Source organism: Pteropus alecto, unplaced genomic scaffold (assembly GCF_000325575.1).
Source record: "Pteropus alecto unplaced genomic scaffold, ASM32557v1 scaffold270, whole genome shotgun sequence".
In the NCBI taxonomy this organism is placed as follows: domain Eukaryota; kingdom Metazoa; phylum Chordata; class Mammalia; order Chiroptera; family Pteropodidae; genus Pteropus; species Pteropus alecto.
Window position 1 is genome coordinate 1,278,163 of NW_006430735.1, and position 7,362 is coordinate 1,285,524.

The 7,362-nt window shown below is 37.4% G+C and overlaps 1 pseudogene; it reads right to left on the bottom strand.

Annotated features, from left to right (window-relative positions):
- Nucleotides 1–2,197: 2,197 nt before the first annotated feature.
- Nucleotides 2,198–2,313, bottom strand: LOC112485354 (annotated as a pseudogene).
- Between the last annotated feature and the right edge of the window lie 5,049 nt (nucleotides 2,314–7,362).

The following is a 7,362-nucleotide window of genomic DNA, read 5'->3' on the forward strand; positions in this document are numbered from 1 at the left end:
ATCACAGAGGGGTGAGCAAACATTCTGTTGGCCATTTTTCCTAATTCTTGGAAATGAAATGCTGAGAATTAAGTCGAGATTGCATACCACTCTGTGTGTGTGAGTCACAACTTACACAATTTGTGTTGACAACCGTGTGGCATGGTCTGGGGAACTGAAACTAGGAAATTATGCTATGATACACTGTCTATTTCTATTGCTATAAGAACCTGCCTCTGATCCAGGAGTCTCATGACTTCTACAAGGAGCAGACAAACCAACAAAACTTTGGATAATCTCATGTGACAAAAGACACAAAAGAAATTGGGGCTGCCAGTGTACTCAGGACTTAAGGATCCCAGATAACAAAGAGAATGGAAGCCCACCCAGAAAAGTGTGCCAGATGCTGCAAGTTTTCACTTTGATATATTTAATTAAGCTACATAGGGCAAGGAATTAAATGCTAAATAGAAAATTGTGAAAAGTAGAATGAAATTTTCTGCAATCTTTCAGTGCTGAAAAGACAGAAGTTATTGTTCAAGATCAATCAACAAAGAGGGGACCCAAAAAATTCCCAAGCTCTCAGTTTCTCATTCAGAAATTCTGGAGCACTACACCTAAGATAGAAAGAGAACCAGAGTCTACAAATCTTCAGCCATCTATAAGTCATCTCAATCCTGTTAGCAGACAATTTTCCATGGGCCTCTTACATTTCTGCATATCTTATAAGCATATCTTACTATCTTTGTTCCATACTACTTTTTTTATAATGAACAGCCATGGAAGACAGAGAGTGTGTCTTTGGAGGAAAGGGCAGGTTGTATAAAAGATATAGATCTATTCTATATATATAGATCTAGAGATCTATATAGATCTAGAGATCAGCACCTTCTTCCGTTATTTTTCTTGAGTGACCTTTGACAGTTGGTATCATTCAAGAAATTTGTTCTTTTTATGTAAATTGTTGAATTTATGGGCATTGATTTATTTATAGTAGTCTGTGCTTATCTTAGATAAGAAGACAGAGTTGCCTTTCAATGAATTTCATCAGATTAACAAGAAGTACTAAAGTTAAATTAGCAAGCACTCTTAAGTTAATAGCAGTTTATATCCTAAATAGTAAATAAGTGACACATACCTGGCCTAAGTAGTAGTTTATGGGATTTACGATATAAAGATTGGATATGTTTAGTTTGAATATGTTGCCTTAGAAAAAAATCCTTGGAAATCCTGGAAAATAGAGAGTTTGGGGGAAGCTTGTTAAACACAGGTCAGTTTCCTAGCAGATAAAAAGGCTTGTTTGTAATTAATCTGATGGTGATAAAAAGGCTTTTAATTAGATTTCCAACACAAAATGGGAAAGGATAGGTTTGGGGTCTGAAACACAGAAGAGTTCAGCCATCTGCTGCCAACTAGCTCTTGCCAATATGTGATTTGCAAGTTAAATTATGCCAGCTGATGACATATGGCACTTCTTTCTTCTTTAAATATCTTACTCAAAATGAGTTTGCTGCTCTGCCACTTGGCTAAATACTAAATCCTCTCAAATGCTGAGGTTAGACTTTCAGAAGTCACAGTAGTTGCCATAATTTTCCTTAGTAAACAAATCTAAGTAAAGAGCAAAGATCTCAGTTGCTGGCTCATGTGTTATTGTCTTTTGACATAATTGTAAGTTTGAGAAACTTGACCTCTGATTTCTTCACATTTGGTATTTATAAATTTAAAATTTTCTTCACAGTTTTAGGGTAATCGGGTAAAGGACACAAAAGTCATCTCTCAGGTTTTGATCCACATCTGAGGAAAGAGGAAAAGTGGTCTAAAGTAAAGAAGTCAAAAACCTATTTGAATCCATTGCTTCATCTCTAGCATTACTTGTCTGTCACCTGGCAAAAGCACTGAGACTTACACTGTAGAAGCTTTCAAGAATTTAAACCATCAACACACTGTAAAACAATGTATTTTTATTCCTAGGGGCCTAAAGCCGAAAAATTCTGTTTTTCTCAAGGTTTTAATCTTGTTAACAGCTACAGTTTCATCCTCGGGATTATTGATACAACCTGTCTTGAATTAAGGCCACAACTTTTTCCAGACCCTTTAATCACTCATCCTCCACAAAAATTTCCATGAACAGTTTTAGCAGGACCTAATAAACAAACCTATGTATGTAAATAACTATAATTGTGTGTGAGGATTTTTTTTTATTATTTATTATTATTTATGCCTACAGCACCTGGTCTTCCTAGGTGGTCTCCCATCCAAGTACTTACCAGGCCCAACCCTGCTTAGCTTCTGAGATCAGACATCAAGCTTGTTCAGGATGGCATGGCCATAGACCATGGACTGTGTCTCCACTGGGGCGCAAACCCAGGACCTTCTGCATGTAAAGCAGACATGCTAACCGCCACACTATGGAACCACATCCAGTGTGAGGAAATTTTGACAATACACTGGTCTGCATATCATTAATATAACACATGGATATACATTGTTTTTGTTTGAAGGAAGGCCAAAACCATGGACGTGTGAGTTCTTAACAGATAATGTAAATGTCCTCAGCCAATCACACCACAAATTCTTCTATTTGTATCATCCACATGCACCTATAAGGCATAGAGTTAAGGCTATTAGAATGGAATGACAGAGCCCATTGATCATATTTTTTGTCTCTGCTGTTTGTATTCCCTATCCATCCCAAAATTTTTTAATCGTGTCTATCTTAAAACTATCAATGGCAGTTTTCTTTAGATGAGACTAGATCTCCTAACATACTTGCAATATTTTCACAAATTCTGACTGTGGACTATACTACAAAATCAAATTTTAGCTCCTTTTTCTTTTTACTATATTCATCATTAATAAAGCAAAGATTTTAGTTTTCCTAAACAAAGCAACATATCTTAAGCATTTCACTAATGTCTGTCACTGTTATTCCAAGAGGATTTAAAAGTTATATAACCAGCAAATTATCACCAATTTAGGTGGAACGAGCATATACAATCAAAAGGAAATACCGGTAAAGCACAAATCGGTCTTCCTGGGTTTCCTTGGGAAGGTAAAGATGGTGCTTAGAGAAAATGATTGGCAAGAGCACTGACTAATTCAAACAAACTCTGGTTTAGAACAGTTTCTTGGTCCTAGAGCGTGTTGCCTGTGTCGGGAATTAATCCTTCAATGCCGGACTGTGGCAAGAAGCAGAAGTGGCTGAAGCAGTAAGGAGCAGAAGAAAATTTGACGGGAAAGTTGTCATACAAAACTAGTCAAAAGTCATTTTTCTATTTTAACAACCAATATGGCTATGTTGTTGTACAATGGCTGAATGTTAGTCCTGACCTATATATTTGCTTCCAACATTCTCAACAATAAATTTTTCTAACATTTAGGGTTTCAGAAAATGAAGTCAACTCTAGCATCTCTCTTCATACCACCAGTATCAATAAAGCACACAAAAAAATCTTGTATTTATTCAAGGAAGAATTAATAGGGGTAGGGGGGTGCTGGTAAGGGCAAGTAAAATCTGAGCTCCTAATAGTTCCAAGTGATTAAATATGTAATCCAAATGAATTTGCTTTAGCAAACCTTCAACACAGCTATCATCATATTGATAGTGAAGTCTTATTTCCTCTATTTAACTCCACTTTTACTCAGATATTCCAGCTCCCTACCAAATTCTCTCCAGTATTCTGAGAGTTCCTGGAGAGTGTTTGGCACGTGCTCCTGTAGCAGAATAGAAGATCCAGGAGTCATAGGACATCTGCCATGTTCTTACTGTCCTTCACTCTTCTACCCTTTTTATTCCTCTCTGTACATAAGGTTTCTTGAATATACCTTGCGTGCTGCTGCTGCTGCTGCTGCTGTTTTGAGGACATTGCTCTATAAACTGCAGGGCCCAATTCTCCCTGTGATGAGGAGAAAACATTCCACTCCTAACCTCATGTTTCACCAAGGCTACACGGTGTCACTACTTTTGCCCTCTCTCAAAAAGTCCCTCACAACCTCTAATTTAACCACAATTTGATAATTATTGCTCCCAAACTCAAAGCAATTTCTGGAAGTGAATTTAATGGTCACAGTAGGATGTGATTCAGGCTGGACCGGGAGAGGGTCCATCTTGACTTACCTCAGGCAGTCCAATTAGAATCCTTCTCAGGGGTTAATAAGGCTTCTGAAGAAGAGATGGTTCCTCTCTTTCTATGAGATCATAATCTCTAAGGATTAGAGATAAACTAAGTCTGGAGCTTCCAGGAGCCATTTTGACACCATGTGGGGATGGTCTGAGAATAAAGCCAAGAAAAGGCAAGCACAGCATGATTAAGAATTATACCTTCTAACAGAGCTTCCACCAGCCACATGTGGCTTTTTAAACTTTAACTCGTTAAAATTAAATCAAAACATTCATTTCTTCAATTGCTAATAGCCAACTTCAAGCGCTCAATAGTCAGATAGGCTATCATATTGAACAGTTCAGACACAGAACATTTCTTTCATCACAAAGCATTTTATCAAATAGCATGATCTAGAGGGAGGAAAAAAGTCCTAATTTCATCCTTTAAATCTCTGCATCCAGACTTGCCTAAAGCTGGATCCACCTTAAATTCCATTTTGGTTTAAACTAAAATAATGAAAGTTTAAGTTATACTTCCAACCTTTGAAAAATTTATGAGCAAAAACTAGCCTTCAGGCCTGTTTCCCAGAAGCAGTCAGAAAATGGACAACCTTCTCACATTTTCCCAATTTCTTCCCATGACCTTTCCTATAACAAGATTCAGCCTCACCTTCTCCTTCAGAAAACAGCCCTCCCCTCCCCCCACTCCTTGAAAAGAGATGGGGTTTGGTTGATGTTACCACAAAGCCAGTCTTTACTGTCAAAAATAAACAAGGCTGGACATTAGTTAAAGCAGTGAAACCAGATTTGATTCAGTAACTGTTGATAGTAGAGGAAAGAGCTAAGCTCCATTATGATTTGTGCAGAGGTGAATGGGCATTTTAAAGGGAGAATGAGGGTGTAGAGAAGGGGAGCAAACAGGGACTCAGAATTACAAAGGACTGGTAAATGTGATTAGGCCAGCCAGCTATTGCTAGCTGGCAATTATCGAAGTTAGGATCTGTCCTTGCACGGAGACCCAGATGCTAGCCTTCCTAATGATTATATTTCAAAGAAATAGCTTTCAGGTCCTTGAGAAAAGACACTGCTGACTTGTAGGAGATACATATATATCTCAAAGGGTCAGAGAAAGGATTCAAAATTGTAAAGCTCTTTTAGTAAATGCCCTAAGAAAGTGAGATTGGGTATTGTCTAGAACAAACAGTATAGTCTTCTGACAGCCCTGAACATCTCCAGACAGAAACTCCAAATGGAGTTTGGTTGTCCCAGGGACACGGGCCTTGGGCCTCTAGAAGCCATGTTAAGGAGTGGCTAGCCTCTTTGTGCAGGGATTTGAATGGAGTATTCATGCCCAGAGTTCTTTTCATTTGAGTTCTTTTCAGTTTTCACTACCCAGATTTTTCCAGAATGCATAGCCAAACATAAATTATGTGATTTAATCCATAAGGCAACCCTCTGACGTAAATGTCATTATTCCCATTTTACAGTTAAGGGAACCAAAGCTCAGGGGCCTTAAATCACTTGTCCAGGTCACATGCTAACAAATTAAAAAGCATATTAGAACCCAGATTTCTCTGAGAAAAGATTGTGTTTTTCCTCACATCACCCATAACTTTGTTTCCCTAATTCTATAACTAGTTTTCACAAAAGTGCTCTTGCCTTTAAATGACAAAGCCCATAAGATGTGAATAGGAAGAAAAAAACCTCAGAAAATATCAAAAACTTATGATTAACAGGCAGCAGGTGTACAAATTAAAAGTGTGCGACTCACATCCATTGTCATCTCGGCAAATGGCTTGGTCTCAAAGTTGCTGAAGGGGGAAATTTGATTATCTTTGCTTCCCCAGAAGACTGATAAATCGAATTCAGACTGCTATTGTTCCACATACAGCCTGAATCTTCCATAGGATTTTAATCAGCAGCAGCATTACGTAGCATATGGGAGCTATTTGGCTGAAAGGAGACTCCAACTGTCACTGTTGCATCCACCCAACTTGAAAAGAAAATAATAATATGGGATAATGGGACTTCCTTATCTATAGAGCAGCTTTCCTCTGAGAAACTTCGAAGTTGACCATCTTATATCTTCACAACATCCTGTTAAGGGGGTCAAGGAAGTACTTGACTACAATCCTAGATACTTACTGGCTGAATCCACCAACATTTTAGTCTCTTTCATAGCTTTTTCTCTATTCCCATCTATAAATCCTCTCTTCTCACCTTTCTATCTCTTCTCTTCTCTTTAGTTTGATGAATAACTTTCACTCACCTTTCCTAATTTATACTATTCTATCCTTCATTCCTCTTTCTCACTACTAATTCTTTTCCCTTTTTATTCTATTTAATAAAAAAACCTAGATGGGAAATCAGGGTTCATACAGTGCTTAAGTCTATAGCTTAATTATATCATCCTATTATACTATGTTGATGGCCAAATATAGAGTTCATTTCACTTACTCACTCCTATAGTCACCAAAACTTTACTGATGTGTTTCTTTTAGGATTCAAAAGTGAGTAACACATGGCCCTTTCTTTCAATCATGGAAAACAAATATCAAAAGCTAATGACAATGCATCATGGTAAGTTTCATCATTTGATAAGTCACCCTTTTACTTTAAGTAACCTAGGAGCTAAATCTAAAGCTCTTGGCATATATATTTTTCAATTGCAGGAAACGTGAAGAATGAACCACTGGTGCTATTAGGAAGCAAAACAGGATTTTAAAATAAAATGTTAAGACCCAAGCTTGACATCCCTGTATTTTATCCAAAGTGTGCAATCCAAACTAGTGAGCTAGTAAATGTCAGTTTTATGCACTCAGGTAAGAGAGAGACTTTATCAGATGACAAAGAGAAGGATGATTGAAAAGAGAAAAGACCATGAATGATATACTTTCAGTATTAAACCATGTCAGAAGATGTGATTGTCTTCCCCTGTCCCTAGACCTAGTTAAATAACTTCAAAAACTCAACTGCCAGATGTTATAGGAGGTGCTTTCTTTACCGTGGTATTGTCATCAAACTCAAGCCATGAAAATGAATGCCTAATGTAATGGGTACTTGCAAAAGAAAATCTATATTGATTCTGATCAAGGGTGGGGATTCTTACTTCAGAGTCAATAATAATAATAAATAAAAAACTCTTCCATTAGCATCAAACCCTAGGAAGAATCAGGAAGCAGAACAATTCTGGGTGTCTCAGATAAGGCCTGAAAAATGAGATTCTGTAATCACTTGGAATTCTGAGAGGAGTGATAGTGTGGTTGAAGTTTTACATTGAG